Below are 24,977 nucleotides of genomic sequence, written 5' to 3' on the forward strand. Positions count from 1 at the left end.
TAGGGTTATGAATTCTACTAAACCCCTAGTCCCAAATGGTGAGAAAGTGAATCAGGGTTTCCAACAACAGAATAGGGGAGCAAGTAGGAACCATCACTTGTTGCCGAAAATCAGTCATCCCCAGGGTCAGAAACAACCGATGATTACAGAAAATGGGGTAAAGTACCAACACGAATCATGAGGAATCAAATATTTTTAGCCAGTGTGCCAAAGCTAACTCTTAGCTCAGCAAAAGAGGATGAACTCACTTTGATTAATAAAAGTATCCACTGGCTCATGCAGGTGCATAAATGTAGATCAGTCATGAGGGAGGATATATCCTAGGCAAAAAGGTGCTTGGTAGAAGGTTCAAATTTTGACTATGTTCGCCTTACCTTGGTATCTCGAGATCTGGTGGATAACTTGGTGGCCTTTTAGATCAGGACATCAAATCTGATTGCAAAACAGATAAAAATTAAGTATAATCCCCCAATTTCACCAAAATCTAACTGCCCCAAGTCTATTAGCCAGTGAGGGATCGAGTTTGTCAAACATAGATTGAAGCGTAAAGAACCCAATCCCCCTTACAAATCAACTGACAGCTCCACACTCAGAGGTAATTGTAGAATACGATTCACATACACTAACCCGCTGTAATATGAGCAGGTCGGTTAATGAAGTATTGCTTGAGAGAGAGTGTAGTAGAAAGGCCCATGATAATTTTAGTCCTCGTGCTAATTTGGTTCAATATTTGACGCCAGGGGAAAATGGTTTAATAAATCCACATGCTGGCTCTTTCCTCTCACAGACCCCTAATCAGTTGATTTTTCTTACATGGAACATTGCAGATTTGCACTCTAAAATATCATCCTCGGATTGGCTAGATTTTATAGACAAACACAATATCTGCGCCTTTCAAGAAACGTGGTCATTAAATCAGATTTTTCATGTAGGTTACTTAAATTTCTTTAAACCAGCAATAGGGGGGCTGAGGGGCGGACCCTCTGGAGGTCTTACCATTTGGGTTAAACAGTGTATGAGCAATAAAACTGAGGAAGTCTATGTTGACAGCCCTGATATTATGGCCATCTCCCTAAGCTCAAACAACTCGCATCACTTAATTCTGATAAATGTTTATGCGAGGGGGCTTGCTGTAGGAATGCAATCTACCACAATCACCAAATTAGAACACATTTTAAGCGACCTTAAAGGCGCATGTATTGTGGTGATTGTGGTAGATTTTAATACTACTTCAGAACCCCTCGATAGGGATGATGGCAATCTCAGTGAGGAGGAAGATGCCCAATGGAGCATTCCCTCACTAGAGTTGCCACCAATAAGAAAATGGACTGAGGCTGCATTACAATTAAAAGCACTTTTCTTGGAGAAGGGACTTAGGGCTGCGAATGGAAGAACGCCCTCAGACAGGTTGGGCTCCCCAACATATAGTAATGCACTGAGAAGTAGCAGCATAGACTACATTCTCGTTAACCTTGAACAATGGCCAGCCCTCATAGATATGGTGGCATGTGAGCGTATAGAAAGCGTCAGCAACCCTTTTTTGCTATCGATGCTGTTCCCGGGCTCCAAAAAGCCATGGCAAATAAGACCTGAGAGTGAAACCGCGGAAGTTCTACTACGCAACAACCTGAGGCGGGTGAAACGGGACAGGATCGTAACTAATGTAAAATCTCTCACACAAATGAAAGCAGCTGTGGAGAGCACCCTAGTAGATTTTCATACCATGACAGCACATGAGAAAAGTAATGCTACAATCACAAAAGCTCATGATGAATTGTTTGTAAAAATCAATTCCTCTTTTACAAAAGCATATAAACCAATTGATGAAGGACCAGTTAAGCAGGACAGATGGTATAACAAAAGCTGTAGAGTAGCATACAGGCAGTTGTCCTTAGCCATTAAAGCAAAAGATATAGGAAAAATAAGAACCAATCAAACTTTTTATAAGTCCACCTTAGTAGCAGCAAAAAAGGATTGGGGCGAGCAAAGATGGTTAGAGCTCCTACAGGCTAGCAAGGGAAAAAATATGCAGAGTTTTTGGAATGTGGTTATTTGGGGGAATGTGGGTCAGGGCAAAAGCCGCATAATCATGTTGCCTCGGCCACGTGGGGCTCCTTTTTTGAGGAGCAATTTGCCGCCAAGGATGGTGATGATACCTATTTTTTAATTCCCAAGGTTGACCAGCCTCTGTTATTTGTTCAAGAAGAGGTGGAGAATGCTCTAAACGCAGTACCCAGGGGAAGAGCACTAGGGTTAGATTGTATTCCTGCAGATCTCTTTGTTCATGGTAAAGAGAACTGGGTACAGTATATTCTTTGGTTATCAAATGTTATTGCAAATGGAGCCCCTATCCCAGAATCTTGGTGTGGTGCCAAAATCCTCCCTATCTTTAAAAAAGGGGATCGCTCCTGGCATAGCAAATATAGGCTGATTAGTCTTATTGATTCTATACAAAAGATTACTGCAAGGCTAGTGCTGAGCAGGATACAAGTTTGGATTGAAACCAAAGACATATTATCCCCCCTCCAGGCAGGATTTCATTCTAATACAAGCACCATTGACCAAGTTTTACAGTTTTTATTATTTATTGGTGTATTGTTGTAATAGCAGATGGCACCATCTATGCTGCCTTTGTTGACCTTAAGTCAGCATTTGATATAGTCCTGAGTAAGAAGCTAGTATGTGTTTATACTATACAGGGCTTGGGAAGCAAACTATTCACCCCTACCGGTCTGAAGGCTCAAATGCAGTGTTTTAGCAAGCAGGAATAAAGAAATAATCATGAAGAATATAACGCAGAATGTTGCAATGCCACAGAAGACAAATGGTGAAATCAGTTGGGTCTAAGAAAGTGGCTGTGTGTAATAAAGCGTTGGAGTTTGAAAGTCATATAAAAAGTGTCTTTACTTAAGTGCAATAAATGGGCCCACTGGTACAAGAGCTAAGGCATCCAGCTGAGGCCAACTCCAACAGCTTCTGCCTTATTCAAACGTAAGCTCGCTCCTGCATCAGTGAATTCCAAATTACATGTGACAGTTCCATGTGACATAAACAATACCTATTAGACTTGAATGACTCTAAATTCTATAATGAAAATAAAGGTAGGATACGATTACCACATGTATCTTTTAAGAAAACATACAAAGAAAAATTGCAAAATGTAATCATCAAACTTCTTAGGTACCCTGGTTCTCCTTTTTTGTAACACAAAATTATCAACAGTAGAACAGTCATCAATCTCTTGTACAGTAGATTCAATCTGGTGCGTGTCAGAATTGGTAATAGTTCTACCCAAAACAGAACTTTTAGGAGGAACACAAACATTGCGCTTCTCAGAAGCACATTCGGTACCCTTCTGGTCAAACCATACATTATTGTCTTCAGCTGTTTCAAAAAAACATTCTTTTGCAAAAAGCTAAGGCATCGAGCTGAGGCAAACTCCAACCACTTATGCTGTATTGAAACCGAAGCTCCTGCATCAGTGAATTCCACATTACATGCTACAGTTCCATGTGACATAAACAATAGCTATTAGACATGAATGACTAAATTCTATAATGAAAATAAAGGTAGGATACGATTACCACACTGTGCCAACCAGTTCCTAAACAATGTCGTGTTTTTTTATCTTGATCACCAGTTTTTCAGGAGAGGCTGAGGATGAGTAAATTTGTGTGAAAGGCTGTTGTGGATAAGAGGCAGTCAGAGAGACGTGTGCACAAAGAATAGACTTTGTATCAAAAAGGATGTCGGGTTTAGGCTAATTTAGCAAGTAAATAGCGTATTTGCATAGGCCATGCATCACCCATCCCTGGTTAGACTGGAGACGTAAGGGGCAATAATGAAAACAGAGTTCAAATGCCTGAGCATACTTAGAAAGTTATTATATGAAAGTAGTTCAAATGAAGTGTATTAAAAAAATTTGAAGGAAAAAGTCAAAAAAGTTGGAAAAAATCAATCCAATAATTAGTGTATTTCTTACAAGTCTTTGAGATTGCAGTCCGGAAGATCTTCAGCGGCTTGAGATGCGTAATGTGTCAAGAGGTCATTGTTGCCATCATGTGAGAAAAGTGAAGCGATCCAATTCATATCCTCGAAGGGACAGTAATGTTCCTCGAATGTTGGAGCAGGAATTTGAATTGGCAGGCAATCTGCGATGTTGTCAAAGGTCGCATGTTGCAGGAGATCGTTCACAGCTGCGCAGTAATCCCATTCCGCCACAATACCTTTTTGCGTTGCATCCACCATAGCTCCTCTTCCTGAACAATCAAGTTCATGGTTTTTAAGATACTCCATTACCTGCTGGATATCGGGAACGATTGTTGGGATGTTGGCAAAGCATACATCCATTCACCAGTCGAATGGGAAAGTTTTGCAATAAAAAGATGGTTGCACGCAGATTGCATATGTGTAAATAAATGTCATTTTGGAGCTGGCTCCGATAATAGATAGAGGGAGGCAGCCGAAAAGTTGTTCCACTTTTTCACAGTATTGATGTAGTTTCACGTAGAGGCGTGATCTGTCGGACATGGTTGTTACCACAGGGAGCGCAGCCATTCTTTACAAGCAAAAACAGTAGTAGGATTGCCGCAAAGAGAGCGTTAATTATGGGCACTGTTCCTATTATTCCAGAGATGATTGAATGAATGAAGGTTGGTATTATACCAAAAAACTGTTTGAAAGCCTGTGACAAGGCCGGAGGAGACCGTGTTAAAAAAGTTTGCCAGACCTTGAGTGTGGGATGTGTTGAAAATTGGGTAACAATTCACAAAGTGTAATGGGAGGTTCTTATTTAAAAGGGACTGTATTTTACTTGAAGTTCGTGCTATCTTCAGTCGATACATTTCTTTTGCAGAAGTGAGGGACACTTCTGTTCTGAACAAAAGCGCTTTCAGTTTGGTTAGTTAAAGTTTGGTAGTTACTTTGTGTGGGTGGGAATAGACATTGCCACAGGAAGTTACTCGGTTTGAAACAGTCAGGACATATGGTATGCCAGCTCACATTCCGTAGGAGTGGATGTTATTGAGAAGCAGATAACTGTCGTTAGAAAGCTGTGTGAATGTTGGTCTGATTGTGGGATTTGGCGTGCTTTTAATAAAGCACGCAAGATTGGAGGCTGTAAGCTTAGAAGCGTCGTGCAGTTGGAAATTCTTTGATAGTATTGAATGACTGCCATTGTGGTCGCAGTTTTCACCTGTAAGAAAAACATTTGTATCCTCTTTAAGACAGCATTATGTAAATGAGAGAAACAACTGCTCGTGAATAAACGTGCTACCTTGTATAATCACATACAACATGACAAACAACATGTACACCTAGCAACACTATGTACTGTGGGAACCGTGGCTAGCCATGTACACAAACCAAACATGGCGTGGCACCTCTGTCACACAATGCAGAATGCGGGAGAGATGGGAGCAAAGTATGTGTGAAAGTGGCAAGTGATTCTCGATTATAAAAGTATACAATGCAAAGTGTTGAGTGGATGTGCTGGACAGACTTGAGTATGCAGAGCATAGACATGTACATGTCAACATACACTGATGATCTATTGAATGAAGTAGACAGTGGTACAACCATGATAGTGCAGTCAATAGGGAAGATTACGGAAACATAGCGCGTACATGCCCCCACAAAATCTTTAGCCTAGTGGGCTGGCTCGGTGTACGCAAGGCTTGCGTAGGGGTATGAATAAAAGTCACGTTTCTCTGTGTGTGGTTTTGTTCCGGAATGGCGAACGTGTCTGTCAGGTCTGCACAGCTTACTCCGCCACGAGGTTGACTCCATGAGCATAGGTGGCTTCGTGAATGATGCTCTCAACCTCTGGTACTCAGAAAATATCATGGCCGCTGCGACACATATATGCCGCACAATTCACTTTTCGACACCGCCCTATGTGAAAGAGGGCCCACCAGGTGCCGGAGGAAGCTCCTAGGCCGAGGTCTGCGAGCTCGGAAGGCTCCCGAGACCAACACTGGCTACCGCGACATAGGCACACAGCGCCCAGCCTGAAGCCCAGCACCGTAAAGTGCTCTGTATACTACTAACACAGTAGTCAAACAGGTACCAACAGTAGAACAGTGTCTTGATCCCACAGTGAGCGATGTTAGAACTGCATCTGAGAGTGAAGATGAAGGTACTCCCTTCGACCAGGTGCAATCAACTCTAGGTCCCAACAGTGGAACGGTGTCTTGATCCCACAATGGACGATGTCCGAGATTACTTGCTGCTTGGTTTTACACAACACCCTCTGTTGAGGTGCATCAGACTATGTGCTTCTGTAGCTAACTGCTGCACCTGATTATTGAGCTTGATTGACTGTAGTCGCTGGACTACATCGCGGTACAGCAGGTCCGAACAGTGAAACGGGGTCTTGATTGTATGATTGAGGATGTCAGAAGTTAAAGTCTGTGATGATTTCTGTGTACCCACTCTGACCAGTTGCAACCAACACTAGGTCCCAACAGTGGAAATGGTGTCTTGATACCACAATAGACAATGTTAGAACTGCATCTGAGAGTGGAGATGAAGGTACTCCCTTCACCAGGTGTAACCTACTCTAGGTCCCAACAGTGGAATGGTGTCTTGATTCCACAATGTATGATGTCCGATATTACCTGCTGCTTGGTTTTCACACAACTCCCTTTGTTGAGGTGCATCAGACTCTGTGCTTCCATAGATAACTGCTGCTCATGATTATTGTGCTTGGTTGACACCAGTCGGTGGAGTACACTGCGGTACAGCAGGTCCGAACAGTGAAACGGGGTCTTGATTCTATGATTGAGGATGTCAGAAGTTAAAGTCTGTGATTATTTCTGTGTACCCCCTCTGATCAGGTGCAACTAACTTCTTGCTTTCGAATCCAACGGCACGTTTCTGTGAGGCATTAATGACCACTGCCTCTGGCCTACACTTCGGTCAGCGGGGCTCACAATTCAGATTGAGTGGTGATTGCTTAATTACAGAATACAGTAGTCAAGTAACTACAACATCTATTGAAATATACACAATATCCTTTTAGTATACTTGCTCGAAGAACTTTTTTAGATGAGTTATAGGTTTAGTACAATGGCCAAATTCTTCTTGGTAGTGGAAAAGCACACTGAATAACAATCTACACTGTGTACAGCAGAGATCACAATTCGAATTGTTTGATTTATTTTTAGCAGAGATTTTGTGAAGGGGAAGAGAGAAAAAGTATTCATGAATGTCTGTGTGACTACTGCCTTTAATTTACACTGCAGACAGCAGTGTTCACAATTCAGATCGAGTTGCTATTGTAGATGACACAGTCCTGTAGAAATAGACATTGCTCCAGTGCGCTCTGTCCGCACCATTCATACGCATCATTGCAGGCTTCGCACACGCTTTTTGTTGCTTCTTGTGTGACAAACTGGGCAGCTCAAGTCCACGTTACGTAGTTGTGGGCCCTTGCTGACAGCTCTCTCTGTCCTACACTGCAGACAGCAGTGTTCACAATTCAGATCAAGTCGCTATTGCAGATGATGCAGTGTTGATGGCAACAGACATTGCTCCAAGTACGGCCCACCCACAGCACACATCATCACTGGCTGTGTAAATGCTGAATGCTTTTGATGTGGCTATCTGAGTGCCCTAGAACTGATGGGCTCTTCATGATCCAATCTTTTTGTGTATTATTTCAGATCTATTGCTTGTGTCTCAGTATACCACAAGTTGTGGTTCTTTTACAATAGAATTTTTACTGTATTATTTCACATCTACTATCCCTACCCTATTGACTCTTTTATTATTGAATCTCTGTGTGTGATCCAATGATTACTGTTGTAGTTGATGCTAGCAGCAACCATTCCCTGAGGGCTGGTTTACACTCACCCTACACACATCCAACACAGACGTCACTGGATATATGACCCTGGTAATAAAAAGGTGTTGAGCACACATGCCCGTACCCATTTCCACTATCTATCTGTGTCCGTGTGTTCATTATCTATGCATGATACTGCCTCTGGGCCATACCACATTACATTGTGCTGTGGACAGCGTATGCAACCATGTTACCTCTGGCAGTCTGGAACACTTTGGTTATGTAACTTTTAGGTGCATGGCTATCACAGGTGGAAGGCTACTTTACAGACCATGAATATTGATGAAGTTGATGGTTGTATGTTGTGTGTAGTGTAAGATATGTGTACATAGCAAAACGTTTTCAATAAAGCTCTCTTAGCTGAAGAGGTGTGTCTCATCAAATGCTGTAGAGAGAATGACTAAAATGGGTGGCGTTTTCCAATTGCTGCAATGGGAAATGTTCTGAACTAATCAAATGCTTTTTTTAAGGTCACATCGCAATCGAGCACCCTGTGCGCAAGGAGACCGCACCGTAGGCAGTTTTGAGAAAATATATTAACTATAATATAAGTTTATTACAGTTTGCAATATATGAATGTTTAAAATATTTTAGATTACCGCTTGCTCTAATATACACTTTTAAGTTATTTAGATATAGTTTTGAGACATAAAAACAAAATGAGGGAATGGCCTATCTGGCACGACACCATAATCTATGACATAACACAGGGCCTGGCAGCGTGCATTCGTCGCATACGCGAAGTGCAGTGGGCGCGACCCCATATGTACATGAGGTAACGCGCGGCTTGCTACTGCGTACCCGGCGCATACCAAAGTAGCAGCTGGCATGACCTCATACGTATAAATTGTTACGCGGGACGCGGTGCCACAAACCCGTTGGATACGAAATGCGCATCATTTACGCGTTTAGCAATATGGGTGATAGGATTTGAGTGCTGATGGAGCTTGGTGCACTACTGGTACAGGACTCTAGTTTTCTCAACAACAAAAAAGAAAATTGTATACATTTTTTTGGGGAAAATATAAATCATTACATCATTTTTTAAGTTAAAAAAAGGATAATAGAGTTCCAAAATATTATTAAAAAATTAGAAAAAATATAGGTTTTATGAATATTAATATATAAGAATTTAACATTTAAAACCTTCGAAATTCACTTAGATAAGCATAGGTTTTACAGACGTTATAGTTAGGAATTAGCATTTAAAAAACCTTAGAAATTCACTGAAAAAAAACATAGGTTTCAGGGACGTTATAGTTAGTTGACATTTCACTCATAGAACACCATAGAAATTCCCATGTTAAAGTTAGTTGAGCTAACTATAACTCATGCCCCCGCAATGCACTGCTGATGACATCACATATTACATCATTCATGACTTGGTCAGTGACATCACTGATGACATCTCAAATGACATCACTGATGACATCACTGATGACATCATCCACGTGACAATCTGATGCACCTCATCAGACCTTAAAATAACACTTGATTCACCCACTCTAAAATTCAGACAATTAATTTTCGAAACAATGAACACACCCATACCAGTTAGTATTTATATCCACTGACTAATTCCTAGGTCTACACACACATCAATTCATTCACCCATACAGTCACTCATACATACAGTCAGCTCCCAATACAGCATTATCATATCCAGTGACATATCTATACAGACACTTAGACACCGCCTCTCATTCATAGAGTTATTCACACACCTAGTCAGGAATGGAAATAATGAATCACACTTTTATTTACTCACCTGTCCAGTTATACACATACCACCTCACTTATTTAAACATATACTAACACATACTTTCACTCTAATGCAATAATTACTACAAGCACGCACTGATCCATACAGTCACTCTCACAATCACTCACTCTCACAAATAGTAATTTATACAATCCAACACTCACATATACTGCCTTTTACATATGCATTTTCTCACACATGTACCACTGAGGCATCCATTCACTCACCAACTCACCCAGCCATACAGCCCTTCCCAGATACAGACATGAACAGATATAAGCAGTAAATTATCCACTCACACATTTATGCACAGAGGCACACCCCCACCCACCAACACAGACACTCAGGCACCCATACAGATACTCAGACATGCAATCAATAGCCCATATAGATCCTCATTCAGCTGCTAACCAGACATGCAATCAATAGCCCATATAGATCCTCATTTAGCTGCTAACCAAACCATGCAACCGCATACTTACCATCTGACAACCTAAACTGTGTGAATGTCTGTATCAGTCGCTAACACATGCATTAAGTAAGACACAATTAATCACTCACTTATACAGTCAGTCACATACCTACTTAATCATCCATCCTGACTCTTATACACCCATTCATTCTTCAATACACCCTGGCATTTATATATAATACATATTTACATTTTATAGAAACACATAGTCACTGGATGATGTCATCAGTGTTGTCATCAGTGATGTCATTTGAGATGTCATCAGTGGTGTCATCAGTGATGTCACTGACTATGTCATGAATGACTGTAATATGTGACGTCATCAGCAGTGCATTGCGAGGGCGCGAGTTATAGTTAGCTCAACTTACTATAACAGGGGAATTTTTATGGTTTTCCATGAGTGAAATGTCCAAATAACTATAATGTCCCTGAAACCTATGGGTTTTTAGTGAATTTCTAAGGTTTTTTAAATGCTAATTCCTAACTATAACGCCTGTAAAAGCTATGGTTTTTTCAGTGAATATATATAAATATATATGCAGCACCTGCCTGCGGTCTGGCACTCGCCGGCATAACCGCGACTTACCTGTGGGCCATGAGGCCAGCTAGTGTTGGGGTTCAAGGGGGCCTGGGTCCTTTTGTCTAGTTCCCCGTTAGTGAATTATCCTTAAAAGTGCCAAGTACATATGTGAATTTATGGACGCTCCCTAGGGCTCGCTTTAAAAAGGGGAAGCCAACAGGAAACAGGTGCTTGGTTTCTTTATTGGTCCCTTGCCGTGTGATTCCTGTTCCTGTGGTTCTACCTTGCTTTCCTTCCTTCGAGCTCCATTCCAGTGGTCTTTCCTAGTGCTGGGTTTTGACCCCCCCCCTGTTTTCCCTGCCCCCCCTGTTTTCCTATTCCCTTGGGTACTACTGAATCCTTTTATTGGGGACCTGTTTTTGATCTTTGGTGACGTTCAGGATTCGCGGCTGCGTTTCCTTGAGTTGTATCGTCCCATAATTATCCCTTTTTTGTATCCAAACCATCTTGTTATGCGCATTGTTTGGGTGGTTTCACGAAGGAGCTGAATAACGGCAGTTTTTGCGTTACCTTCGTGTTCTTTTTTAGATTGCAGGGTTTTTTTGGGTGTCTTTCATATTCCCGTGATACAATTTTTCCCCTGTCCCTTTTTTGTCTAAAGAATTGTGAATTCCACCCCCTTAGTCATTCTCGGTGTTTGCCGAGGCGGCGTGGTTGGTCTGGGGTTACGCAAAGAAACAACCAATACGATTGCAGTGGAAGAATTCCTGTTTTGTATCAAGCTACACCCGTTTGTTATCCGGGGTAAGCAGGGAGGTCGGTGGTTTGCGTGTGTACTTGGCACTGGTCATAGTAATAGGGGTGAATTTAATCTTGTCCCCTTCTTTCATTTTAGCGGTCTCGTCAGTGTCAAGCTGTCAGCTGCCATGAAGCCAGAGGAGACGAGTTGTGTTCCTCAAGACCTTGGGTTCCCTTGTTTTGTTACCCACCTTCTCCCGGCTTCGTGTTCTCCACCATCCGTTTTGATTGCGGGTGTTGGGGGTCACGGTGAGGGCAGAGGATTGGGACGTTCTTCACTCCTGCGGTGTTGGGCCTGTCGGCAACGGAACAGAAAACCAAGCTCACGAATTAACGCACCGCCCGAGTGAAGAATGGATGAGGAGGCAGCAGGGGGGGGCTTCTTCGATGCAGGATATTATGCAGGCTTTAGCGCATATACAGGGTGAAGTTCAATCCCTGCGTCAGGAGAATCAGGAATTACGGGGGACACTGAGTGAAGTTAAGACTAAGCCCCCATTGATTCAACCAGCCACATTTAAATATTAGAGGAGTGGGGGGCAGAGCGGTTCTTCTTCTCCTTTGTCCGTTATAGTGAACACTCCCGTGCCGGTGCCTCTAGCAGCTCCAAAGAGGTTTACCGGAGATAGTAGCAGATATGCTATATTTATGAACTAGTGCCATTTGCACTTAATGTGTCGACCAACCGCTTTTCCTGACGACACTACTAAAGTTGCGTTTGTGATCTCATATCTTTCGGGTACTGCAGCTAGCTGGGCGGTCCCCTTAGTGGAAAACAATGATGCTGTATTGAATAGTTTCCCAGCCTTTAAGAACCATATGCATAGTTTGTTTGCTAAGCATGCTTTTATGCAGGCAAGTGATGTTGAATTGTTAAAACTACGGCAGCGTAAGCAGGATCTTTTTGGTTAGGTGGCTACTTTTAATCGCCTAGTAGCAGAGACACAATGGCTCATGGCAAAAAGATCCTCTTTGTTTTATCAGGGCTTGTGCGAGGACTTAAAAGATATAGTCTCTCAGGTTGTAGACCCCCCTGCAGTTTGTGTTGAGTTCATCGATTTGGTTGTCAAACTCAGCCATCGAATGAGTGAAAGAAAAGGAGAAAAGATGAGGTTTCAACCCCCAAGAACAACCGTAATCAAGAGAGAAACATCTGAGAATGGGGGTGTGAAAACAGATCCTGAACCTATGCCTTTGGGTGGGGTGCGGGGTCCCTTATCCAAGGAAGAAAAGGAGCGAAGGCGCTTGTTGCTTTTGTGTTTGTATTGTGGGAGGGGTGGACACTTTGCTCGAGAGTGTCCAGTGAAACCGTCCCGGATCACGGAGAATAAGGCTGTGGCTTTTGTGGGAAGGGATTATGAGCCTCCTTTAGACCATGATAGAGGTTTTTGTAACCCATATGATGTACAAGGGGCGGTTCAGAGAGTCCCGCATCATTTTACGGTATCGGCTTGCTCGCTTATTCATCTTGTGGTAGAGCTTCCTTGTCGGTATTACTGGATTGTGGGGCCACAGGGAACTTTATGGACATTGGGTTGGCCGAGTCGTTGATGGTTCCCTGTGTGATGAAGAAACAACCTGAACCGGTGAGGGCTATTGACGGCACGGAGATAACTTCTGGGTCGATCGTTCGACAAACCGAACCTTTGTTGATGACATTCAATAATGGGCATTCTGAAACGGTCTGTTTCGATCTGATTGCCGCACCGGCCTTTGGGGTGGTACTAGAGGTACCCTGGTTACAGGCCCATAATCCCAGAATCGATTGGGCGAGGAGAATGGTTACGCTTGATTCGGAGTATTGTCTTCTTCACTGTTATTGTGAGGCGACTGATTGGGTGTCTCCGTTGTCTTGTGCAGCGAGTGGTTGCGATCAGAACGGTTTGCCGCCTTCATTTGTAGCATATAAGGAGGTGTTTGATAAGGACCAGGCGTGTGTATTGCCACCACACATGGCTTTTGATTGCCGTATTGATTTGGTTCCGGGGGCCATTTTGCCCTGTAGTAGGGTTTATGCGTTGTCGGAGCCAGAGGAGAAATATCTACGGCAGTATTTGGATGAGATGTTAAAGAAAGTGTTTATTCGGCCTTCTTCTTTGCCTGTGTCTTCTTCCATATTTTTTATACCGAAGAAGAAGGGTGATCTTTGCGCTTGCGTGGACTACAGAGCGTTGAATAAGGTCACAATAAAGAACAAGTACCCATTACCTTTTATACCGGTGTTGTTAGACAAGCTGCGACAAGCCAAGGTGTTCACAAAGCTTGATTTAACAGGTGCTTACCATCTCGTTCGCGTCCGCGAGGGCGACAAATGGAAAACGGCGTTTGGTACTAAGTTTGGTTTGTTTGAATATTGTGTTATGCCTTTTGGTTTGTGTAATGCCCCTGCCGCTTTTCAGTTTTTTATAAATGAGGTTTTGCGTGAGTTTTTGGATGTCAGTGTGATTGTTTACATTGATGATATTTAGTTTTTTTCCCCGTCCTTTGAGGAGCATGATGCTCATGTTTCGCAGGTTTTGTCTAAGTTGTTGGAACACCGTTTACTTGTCAAGCTTGATAAATGCTCTTTCAGTGCGACACATGTTGAGTTTTTGGGATTCCTGATATCTGCGGATGGTATAAAGATGGATCCCCGGAAGATCGAGGCTATTGTTAACTGGCCCATACCCACATGTGTTAAGGATATACAGGTGCTACTTGGTTTCGCCAACTTCTACAGGCGTTTTATCAGTCATTTCTCTGACATTGTTTTGCCTATAACTTCATTGTTGAAGAAGGGAGTGGTGTTTGAGTGGACGCCTGCGGCTCAGTTGGCTTTGGAAAGATTGATTGGGCTTTTTACATCTGCTCCTGTGTTGATGCATCCTGATCCTGCTCTTCCGTTTTATGTAGAGGCGGATGCGTCCCAGCTAGCCGTTGGGGGTGTGTTGTCTCAGCGTGACAATGAATCTGGGTTGATGCATCCAATCGCGTATTTTTCAAATAAACTACTACCTGCTGAGTAGAATTATACAATAGCCGAAAGGGAACTATTGGCCATAAAGCTGTCTTATGAGGAATGGCGCCATTATCTTTGGGGGGCTCGTCACCCCATTACCATCTATACGGATCACAAGAACTTGGAGTTTATCCGGTCCGCTAGGGCTTTAACTCCCAGACAGATGAGATGGGTGCTATTCTTTAATGAATACGATTTTACCATCACGTATAGGCCAGCTGCTCAACAGGGGAAATCTGATGCATTATCTCGGATTTATGCGGATCCGTCACAAGGAAACAAGACGGAGGAGTCCTGTTTTATGATTCCTGGTGATAAGATAGTTGGTTGTGGTTCCATGGATGATTTCATGGTTAAAGTGCAGGATGAAATGAAGCAGTTGGATCTGGCTCCGTGGTTGTCGGAACCTGGAATGACGTTAAAGGACAGGTTATTGTATCAGGCAAAGAAGTTGTTTGTGCCCCCCGAATTGCATACACTGGTTCTTACATATTGTCATACATCATCCTTGGTTGGGCATCCAGAGGTCAATAAGACCAAAGAGCTGTGTATGCGTTGGTTTTGGTGGAAGTCTCTGGCCCATGATGTATAGGTATTTGTGGCCTCATGCCCGGTGTGTACTGTTAGTAAGTCCTCGCACATGTCTCCGTCTGGGTTGTTGCACCCATTGCCAGTGCCTCCTTCCCACTGGCATACGGTCAGTATGGACTTTGTGACCGATTTGCCGCTTGATTCAGGGTTTACGGCCATTCTAGTTGTTGTGGATTTATTCACAAAAATGGCTCACTTTGTTCCTTTAAGTAATTGGAGGAGGGTTCGCGGTTTGCGTTCCTATCTGTCGCACTGCTTCAATGAGGAAACATTCCTCGCAGAAGAATCCATTAATCATATTCCATCGTGTTAATCCATTTGTTTCATTTTTTTCATAAACTTTACGTCATTTTCATGCTTCATATGTTTCAAAAGTAAATCACTCCAGAGGCAGCCAGGTGAAACTTGGATGGGTTTATTTTGCATATTCAAATGTCTAATGCTGCCGAGGCTTTTCCACAGACATGTGCTTGCTACATCCTGTCGAACAACCAGTATTAAAAACCCAATGCATTTCGAACTTTTTAGTTCTTCCTCAGGGGTACTGGAAAAAATAGATAAAGGACCATTTAAACAGATATTCAAAAAATGAAAATTACATAATGATGAACATAAAAATATAGCATGCTTTGAATTGCTCAATAATCCATTGTGTCCTACTGTCCATGCAACTAAGTTTATCACGAATCCTTTAGTCACCCACAGTAGCAATTTCACCATGTGCATATAAATCACACACTTTCTATTACTTCCCCCTTTAAAAAAACCTGAACTGACCATCTTGACATCCCAACAACTCGATCCGAATGTTTTACTCTCCCCACGCCCCTAGCTGGTCCTCTATTAAATGCCACTTTTTAAAGTAGTAAAGTTTACCTGGTTTCGGTAAAAGCCTGTGACTTATAGCGAGTTTGCTCTTTGATGAATCACGAGCGTATGCCAAAGCTCCCATCTGCCTGAGTTTTCCCTTCGACCTTGTCCCAACTAGCCTACAAACCCATGTTTAACAAATAAATCCCTTGATTGGCAGCACGTGATTATTCACAGATTCAGTGTCTTCTCTGAAGCAAGCTTCCTGACAGAAAAACTACCTTTCCCATCATGCGCTATGTGTGTGATGCTCAAACGGACGTGTACTCTGCCAACGCTGACCAAATCATGAGTTCAAACCTTGCACCAAACTAAGCATAAATTAAAGACATTTGAATATGCATACGCTCGTGATTCATCAAAGAGCAAACTCGATATAAGCCACAGGCTTTTACCGAAACCAGGTAAACTTTACTACTTTAAAAAGTGGCATTTAATAGAGGACCAGCTAGGGGCGTGGGGAGAGTAAAACATTTGGATTGAGTTGTTGGGATGTCAAGATGGTCAGTTCAGGTTTTTTTAAAGGGGGAAGTAATAGAAAGTGTGTGATTTATATGCACATGGTGAAATTGCTACTGTGGGTGACTAAAGGATTCGTGAGAAACTTAGATGCATGGGCAGTAGGACACAATGGATTATTGAGCAATTCAAACCATGCTATATTTTTATGTTCATCATTATGTAATTTTCATTTTTTGAATATCTGTTTAAATGGTCCTTTATCTATTTTTTCCAGTACCCCTGAGGAAGAACTAAAAAGTTCGAAATGCATTGGGTATTTAAGACTGGTTGTTCGACAGGATGTAGCAAGCACATGTCTGTGGAAAAGCCTCGGCAGCATTAGACATTTGAATATGCAAAATAAACACATCCAAGTTTCACCTGGCTGCCTCTGGAGTGATTTACTTTTGAAACATATGAAGCATGAAAATGACGTAAAGTTTATGAAAAAAATGAAAAAAATGGATTAACACGATGGAATATGATTAATGGATTCTTCTGCGAGGAATGTTTCCTCATTGAAGCAGTGCGACAGATAGGAACGCAAACCGCAAACCCTCCTCCAATTACTTCAAGATGACTGTGTTGGGACAAACACAGCTCTGTTCTGCACGCAAATACTGTTGATTTAAAAAAAGTTGAATACGAACAAAATGAAAGGGAAGGTGTGCGCACGCTATTCTCCTTGAAGTCACTTTGTTCCTTTGCCAGGGTTACCTACATCTAGGGAATTGGCTGATGTGTTTATGGCCCAAGTGATCAGACTGCATGGGGTTCCTACAGCCATCGTATCAGATAGAGGGGCACAGTTTGTTTCACATTTTTGGACTGCCCTGTGTCAATCACTAAAGATGGAAATACGTTTGTCAACAGCTTACCATCCACAAAGCGACGGGCAAACATAACGTACCAATCAAACCATGGAGCAGTATTTGCGCTGTTTGCTAACGTCACTGACGGGCAGTTGGGTACAAGCCCTTCCTGTGGCTGAGTTTGCATATAATAACAGCATGCACTCGGCTTTAGGTATGTCACCGTTTTATTGTTCAATGGGGTTCCATCCCAAGACAATTCCTATTCAGCCATCTGAGAGGGTACCAGCAGTGGATTCCCTGAGTAGGGGTTTGATTGATATCTGGAAGAAAGCCCAACAGCAATTATTGGAGTCCAAAAAAGCCATGAAAGTACAGGCAGATAGGCATAGACGGCCAGCTCCACTGTATGCAGTTGGGGATAGGGTTTGGTTATCAACGAAGAATCTGAAGTTGCCAGGACCAAGAAAATTACACCCTCGGTTTGTAGGTCCCTTTCCTGTCCAGAAGGTGGTGAATCCAGTTGCGATCAGGTTGGCTTTACTGGTCGAGTATGGTATTCATCCTGTATTTCACACCTCTCTGTTGAAGCCATACGTCACCACTTCTCAAGAGTTGCCACCTCCTCCTCCCGTTTTAATAGATGATAACGTGGAGTATGAGGTTAAAACTGTTTTGAATTCCAAGCGGATGAAGGGACGGCTGAATTATCTAATTGACTGGAAGGGTTATCCCCCAGAGGATCGTTCTTGGGTTCCTGCAAGTAGGGTTCATGCTGCCCGGTTGGTTTGTCTGTTTCATCGCCTGCACCCTGGGAAGCCAAGGCCTGTAGGGAGGCTTTCGGGAGGGGGTACTGTTGGGGTTTAAGGGGGCCTGGGTCCTTTTGTCTAGTTCCCCGTAAGTGAATTATCGTTAAAAGTGCCAAGTGCATATGTGAATTTATGGACGCTCCCTAGGGCTCGCTTTAAAAAGGGGAAGCCAACAGGAAACAGGTGCTTGGTTTCTTTATTGGTCCCTTGCCGTGTGATTCCTGTTCTGGTGGTTCTACCTTGCTTTCCTTCCTTCGAGATCCATTCCAGCGGTCTTTCCTAGTGCTGGGTTTTGACCCCCCCCCTGTTTTCCTATTCCCTTGGGCACTACTGAATCCTTTTATTGGGGACCTGTTTTGGATCTTTGGTGACGTTCAGGATTCGCGGCTGCGTTTCCTTGAGTTTTATCGTCCCGTAATTATCCCTTTTTTGTATCCAAACCATCTTGTTATGCGCATTGTTTGGGTGGTTTCACGAAGGAGCTGAATAACGGCCATTTTTGCGCTACCTTCGTGTTCTTTTTTAGATTGCAGGGGTTTTTTGGGTGTCTTTCATATTCCTGTGATACCATTTTTCCCCTGTCCCTTTTTTGTCTAAAGAATTGTGAATTCCACCCCCTTAGTCATTCTCTGTGTTTCCCCAGGGGGCATGGTTGGTCTGGGGTTACGCAAAGAAACAACCAATACGATTGCAGTGGAAGAAGTCCTGTTTCGTATCAAGCTACACCCGTTTGTTATCCGGGGTAAGCTGGGAGGTCGGTGGTTTGCGTGTGTACTTGGCACTGGTCATAGTAATAGGGGTGAATTTAATCTTGTCCCCTTTTTTACATTTTAGCGGTCTCGTCTGTGTCAAGCTGTCAGCTGCCAAGAAGCCAGAGGAGACGAGTTGTGTTCCCCAAGACCTTGGGTTCCCTTGTTTTGTTACCCACCTTCTCCCGGCGTCGTGTTCTCCACCATCCGTTTTGATTGCGGGTGTTGGGGGTCACGGTGAGGGCAGAGGATTGGGACATTCTTCACTCCTGCGGTGTTGGGCCTGTCGGCAACGGAACAGCTAGCACCCAGGCACGGACTGGGATGGAGATTAAATCTTCGCCCTCAATTCTTCCTGCCCATAGACAATCATCCCTTCAATTCAGACACTATGGTGCAAGGGTGCCTGCGTTGGCGCTAGGCTGCTAAATTTAGCACCAACACAGGGGGAAACACAGGTCTGCACCATTTGTTGTAAGTGCAGCCCTGGGTTTCAAAACTCACATCTGGCGAACTATTTATGTATGATATGATGGCATTTCCTAGAAATAATGTAAAGCTGATGAAAGAGTTCAGGCAAATCACAGCATATCAACAAATGCTTTTTATGTTACAGCCATCACCCATTGCACTGAATGATAGCTGTTGGACGACTAATGTCTAGTATCAAAGGTAGCTGTTTTACCAAACTATACATAATAGCAGTGGTGTAACAAATGCCCCCCAGCCTCTACAGTACAGGGAGGGCCCTGAGCTTGCGGGGGCCCCCTGAGCACAGTCCCCTGGCCTGAGAGCTCCTAAGTAGTACTTTGTAGGGGGGGGGGCTCAAGTTTCTTTACACTTCTGCATAATAGCTCAAAGTGTTCTTCACAGTTACCATATCAACTTTAATTATATTACAGAGCTGAAGAAATATTGACTTCATCACATGTACATATTGGGAAATGCAGGGAGTGCAAACAAAATATAGGAGCCAATGTCAAATAGTTGCTGCCAATGACTACAACACAGACATGCTAAAAGTATTCTCTTTTCTTTAGACATCAACTCTGCTGAAGTGCAGATCAAGCCCAGCTGGGCAACTGGGCAGTCTGATGATATGCAGTGTCTCTGTTTTTCTGTTAGCCCTGTTTCTCCTTCCACATGCATGCTTCTAATCTACATGCTGTTAGTGTAAGGATGACTGTGGGTGTGGAATAGTGTGTAAGCTCACATCGCTCCGGTTGGATGAGGATTGCCATTTTAGTGCATGTTGACATGCAGCTTTATAAAAGAACAAGGGTGAAATCAGACAGACCATATTCTATGGACTACCAGAAATGTTACAAAGCACTAGAATTTGCATAGTGGTGCAAAAGGTGGTGTGAAAGATGAAAGATGAAAGATGAAAGATGAAAGATGAAAGATTCTACCTTCTGGAAGTGGTTCAGATGAGTGATTGTGCTTTCCTATTTACATGGTGTTTGAATGAGAGTCAGGGTAGACAATATACTCTTAGTGTTGTCAGTAAGTACAGGAGTGAAACCTTAAATTTTATTTCTCCCAGGTAAGAATTGTGTCTGATTTTTTGAGGATCCTAATGGAGCAGATTCAATTCAAACTTTGTTGGGGTTCATTTGACGAATAAGAAAAACATCAAGGAATGAGAAAAGTGGATGCAGATCCATAGATAATGAGTGTAGTAGTAAAGTTGGTCCTTCGACTTAACGGTATGTCTAGTGAATTTAGTAGCAAAGAAACCCCAGTTATTGGTACGATGGGCTATGTAACACTAGTAAATGTGATGCATTTTTTAGATTGTGCTTGGTGGATGTATGAACCTTTGACAATTTCAATTTAGACTAATTTTAGCGCTATCTAGTGATGATTTATTTCTGATGACTTAAGTTGCTGATCTGGAGTTTGGTACCCACTGTATTTAGACTGCACGCCTGGCAGGGATCTCTGTGTCTACAGGGGACTTCCTGGTGTGGTGGATGCGTTCTAGGGGGCATATTTACAAAGGGATATTGCCGACGTTTTGGTAACGATATCCCCTTTTCCTTTTTTCAAAGCGGTGTTCAGCCACTTAACGTGGCTTAACACTGCTTTGTAAATAAGGCCCCTTTTCACACTCCACTTGCCATGAAAGGGGCATGCATAGGGTATTGCAGTGAGCGTTCCATCATACCACCCATTGCTTTTTAACATTGCTCCATATTTGCAAGGCTGAGGCAGCGCCAAATACCTGGTCTTAGACTGGCGATACGAAGAGAAATTGGTAATTTCTCCTTGTTTTCTGCTCTTTTCCTGTGTGCTGGATTCTGCAGCACACATAGAAAGAGCAAATCGCCTTTCAAGACTGTTTATGTGCAGAAAGGTGTCCCTTCCTGCACATAAATAATCACCCCTGCAGTGCAGGCACCCTTGCTACATGGAGCCAGGGTGATGTTCTGGCACTAGGCAGCTTTTTTAGTGCCAGTGTTAGGGGAAACACAGGGGAGTGCCTTATTTTTGTAAATACAGTGCATCCCTGCATTTTAAAAATGAAACAGCGTGGCGTTACCAATTTTGGCAAAACACTGTGCTCCGACATTTTGTTGTAAATGTCCCCCTAGGTACAGCTCAATGGGTAGTGGCTGCCATGGATTTTAACAGTGGTCACCCTAGCAATGGCCATTCCTTAAACTGTGTGTCAGTGTATCTTAAGTATCATAGCACAAAGGTACCTGGTGGCACATTTAAAATTGGCCCAGCTGTAGTAATATGATCTGTGTAGCACAACGCGACTTGCATAGAAATTTCAAAGATTTATATAGGTCTGGTGTATGCTGTAGGTAGGTTGTAGAGATTCTGGTGTAGGAGGTAATATTTTTCCCATGAAGAAACATAAATAGTTTAATGTGCAAATGTACATTTGTGTTTGATTTCTGCATGCAGTTCTTTCCAACTAGTGGCTATTTGGCCTGTGTTTATTTTTCTACACAAATGTGCACTCCTGGAAAACAATGGCGGTTTGTTCAGTTTTCCAAGGGTACTTATGTATTTCTGTGAGGATGTAAGTAAAGTTAGAAATCTACTCCAAACGTAGGTGTTATCATGGGAGACATATTTTTGACTGTTGTTTCTTTATTTTTTTAAATGGGAAATTTGAATACTGGGCAAAATATAGAGATATAGCGGTAGTGTTCAAATGTGGCTATACAGTTATTGCTTGATAATTCCATTACCTTTCTAAAGGTTTTAAGGATGCTGGCAATAAAACCAATAAAGCACTACTTGCACAATTTAACTCATTTTAAGCCCTCAAAGAAATTATAGTGTTACGCCAAGTTCCCGAAATTACCTACATTTTTTAACTACGCAACTTCACCTAATTAATGCACACAACAGATTTTCTCCCGCAAATATATCTACCTAGAAGACATTTTTGGTTAATCTGATCTGCTGGTATCTCAGAAGACATTTGCAAAGCCCGGTCTTGAAAATAATCGCTATATTTTACTCTAATAACGTTATTCCACAAACATTTTTCCAGGCAAAATTATGCATTTCCTCCCACCCATCCTCATTTACTTTCACTCTGTTTGTCCCAGCAAATCAATTTATTGTCTTTAAACGAATCTATAAATTGGCAAATGAGGGATTGGTAAAAAATGTTATGTGGGAATTTTAAGATTGATACTATATCTTAGTAATACATATAGCCTTCATCACAAGGGCACTGCCTAATATGGAGATCCCATAATGGAGAATCATAGAGACAGATTAAACATTTGCTATGATAGAGTGGAAATTACATGTATACTTTTATAGACGAGCAAAATTGGACATGATACCTTTCAGAGGAAAATACTAAACATTCATCAAACTGCACATTATAGAAAAGATGATGAAAATTGAGAATTTTAGGTATTGCGTAGTAAAAGCACCCAGAAAAAGAGTAATTTAGAATATCATATGTTATGGTTTACTAAAGAAAAATAATCTTGTTTTATTAATGTGATTAGAAATGTGCACATGATGACATTCTCATGTTAGTGGATATACTTCTAATTGGTTTCATTTTAAATAGAATAATAACTAATGAGATACATGAAATAGTATAATGGTGAATAATGGTGAAATTTATCATTATAAATTTTGTATGTGATAACGTTTGTACCATAAATGAGAAATAGAAACAGGTGCTACACATTCGTACTAAAAGATGCATTTATGAAACTTAAAGAAAATGTTCTTAATTTATGTGCAAATAACAATTGCTTGAAACAAAAAAAAATATGATACACTTTTAAGTGCACATACATGTTGGTACTTGCAAATGTAGTTGTACCCTATTTCTCTCTGAATTAATTATAATCATACTAAATGTTACAAAGTGCATCGGAAACTTCACAAAAATCTCAAACTTTCTTAATTTCCTATAAATGTACATTTACAATTCTATATTTTCTGTGTTATATTAGCCTAAGTTAACATAGGCCAAACTGTATTCATGGAGTTTTCTGTTTCACTAAGCCTACTGAACATGAGGGAATCACTCGATTAAACAATATGTATGTAACAAGTTCTTCCCCCCTTGGGTTCTCATGTACTGTATAAAGATTGTGCTACAATTATTTTACAATTTACAGGACACTTGCATGGGAAGTTACCCTTTCGAGCTTTTTCTATGTACTCTAGCTAAAGGAGCATTGTTTAATGTTTCACATGTAGGATGACTTACGGACTGCGCAAATAGTTCCACCTATTTCTTCTGCCTTTTGAGTCTTCCTTATGTTGCGAGAGTCACATTCCAACATGAACTAACCAATGGACTGAGTGGTCTGATCGACGTGTCACCAAGAGGTATGATCCCGGAAACGCTAAAAACATAGGGCCTTATTTATGAAGGCCTTGCGCCACCAGTGCGTCACTTTTTCCCATTGTAAAAGTGACGCACCGGCGGCGCGAGTCCTTCATAAATAAGGCCCATAGTATTCCTTGATTTGAGTGAGCTTTTGGCAGTTGTTTTGCAGGAGAGTTTTGGAACTCGATGCTCTTAGACATGAGAGCTTAAGCAGCGGATGGTGGTGACAGGAGGCTGCTGTTCTGCATGCATGCTGATTTCTAATTGAAATTTGATGCAGTCTCACCTGGCTTCCTTTCCTGATTTACTCATAGCCTACATGAGCTTAGTGGTATCTTCCTTCCGAGACTACCATAACTAGCAAATTCACGTCCTTTCCGGAACTTGTGAGCTTTGGATACTGATTTGTTCTTTGCTAAATGTTTTATTTCTGATGATGCACTTATTTTTCAAAATGATTTGATCTACTAAAAATGTGAACTAAATTGACTCTGCTATCATGATTTCTTCACTTGAGGTGAATGAGGATTCTCAAATTAAAATCTTATTAAATGACTAAAGGGTACCAGATTAGAACAATTACAGGTGATCAAATGCTCATGTTACTTTGTTGCAATGCTTTATCTGAATTCTTAGTGTGCATGTCCCGACGCGGCAGGGTCTTGGGCTCAATGTCCGCGGACTCCATAATTCTCGCCTCGGCGCCTACTCTAATCATGGGTCCCACTCTGCAACTCTGGGCAATAGCTTGCTTAATCTCCACAACGGCCCCAACAACACTGGGATGCCTGGCTTCACCTTGGGGGTGCCCAGGAGGGGTATCTCACAGGGAGAGCCAGGAAGGATTCCACAGCATTATACAGCACCGGGACGCCCCGTTGCTGGGGCAGATGTGCGCTTTACAAGTATACTACATTTACATTTACATTTATGATCCTGGCCCGCCTACGTTTCTTCCGGAGATTTGGGCCTGCATTTTTACTCCTTTATCTTTAAAGCATAGTGTTAAGAGTTATTTACACGAGTTTGATTTCAAATTTGTAGTTCAGTTGTCCAATTACTGGTCCTCATTGGATGACTGCTGGAACCCTTTATATTCAACCCCTCTCAGCACACAGCAAGGTCCATCAGAGAACCAAGAGAGTGGAAATGATAAAGTGTTACATACCATCATTAGGTTGTAAATGTAAGTAAGTGATTTGGGGCCCAGCACACACTACAGCAGCTACCAGAAGTATCCAATTGATGTCCATACCACCTGCCAGGCAGTCTCCTTATCTGTTACCGTGGCATAATGTGGTGAGGGCTTCAGAGAACAGTAACAACTCTGAAAACTCAGAATGACCGACTCACAGATTAAGTAAGGTTTTGAATCAAGCAAATTCTGCTGTACATAAGCCAGACAAAGCTCGCCAATG

This window comes from Lissotriton vulgaris, chromosome 12 (assembly GCF_964263255.1).
Source record: "Lissotriton vulgaris chromosome 12, aLisVul1.2, whole genome shotgun sequence".
NCBI classification, from domain to species: domain Eukaryota; kingdom Metazoa; phylum Chordata; class Amphibia; order Caudata; family Salamandridae; genus Lissotriton; species Lissotriton vulgaris.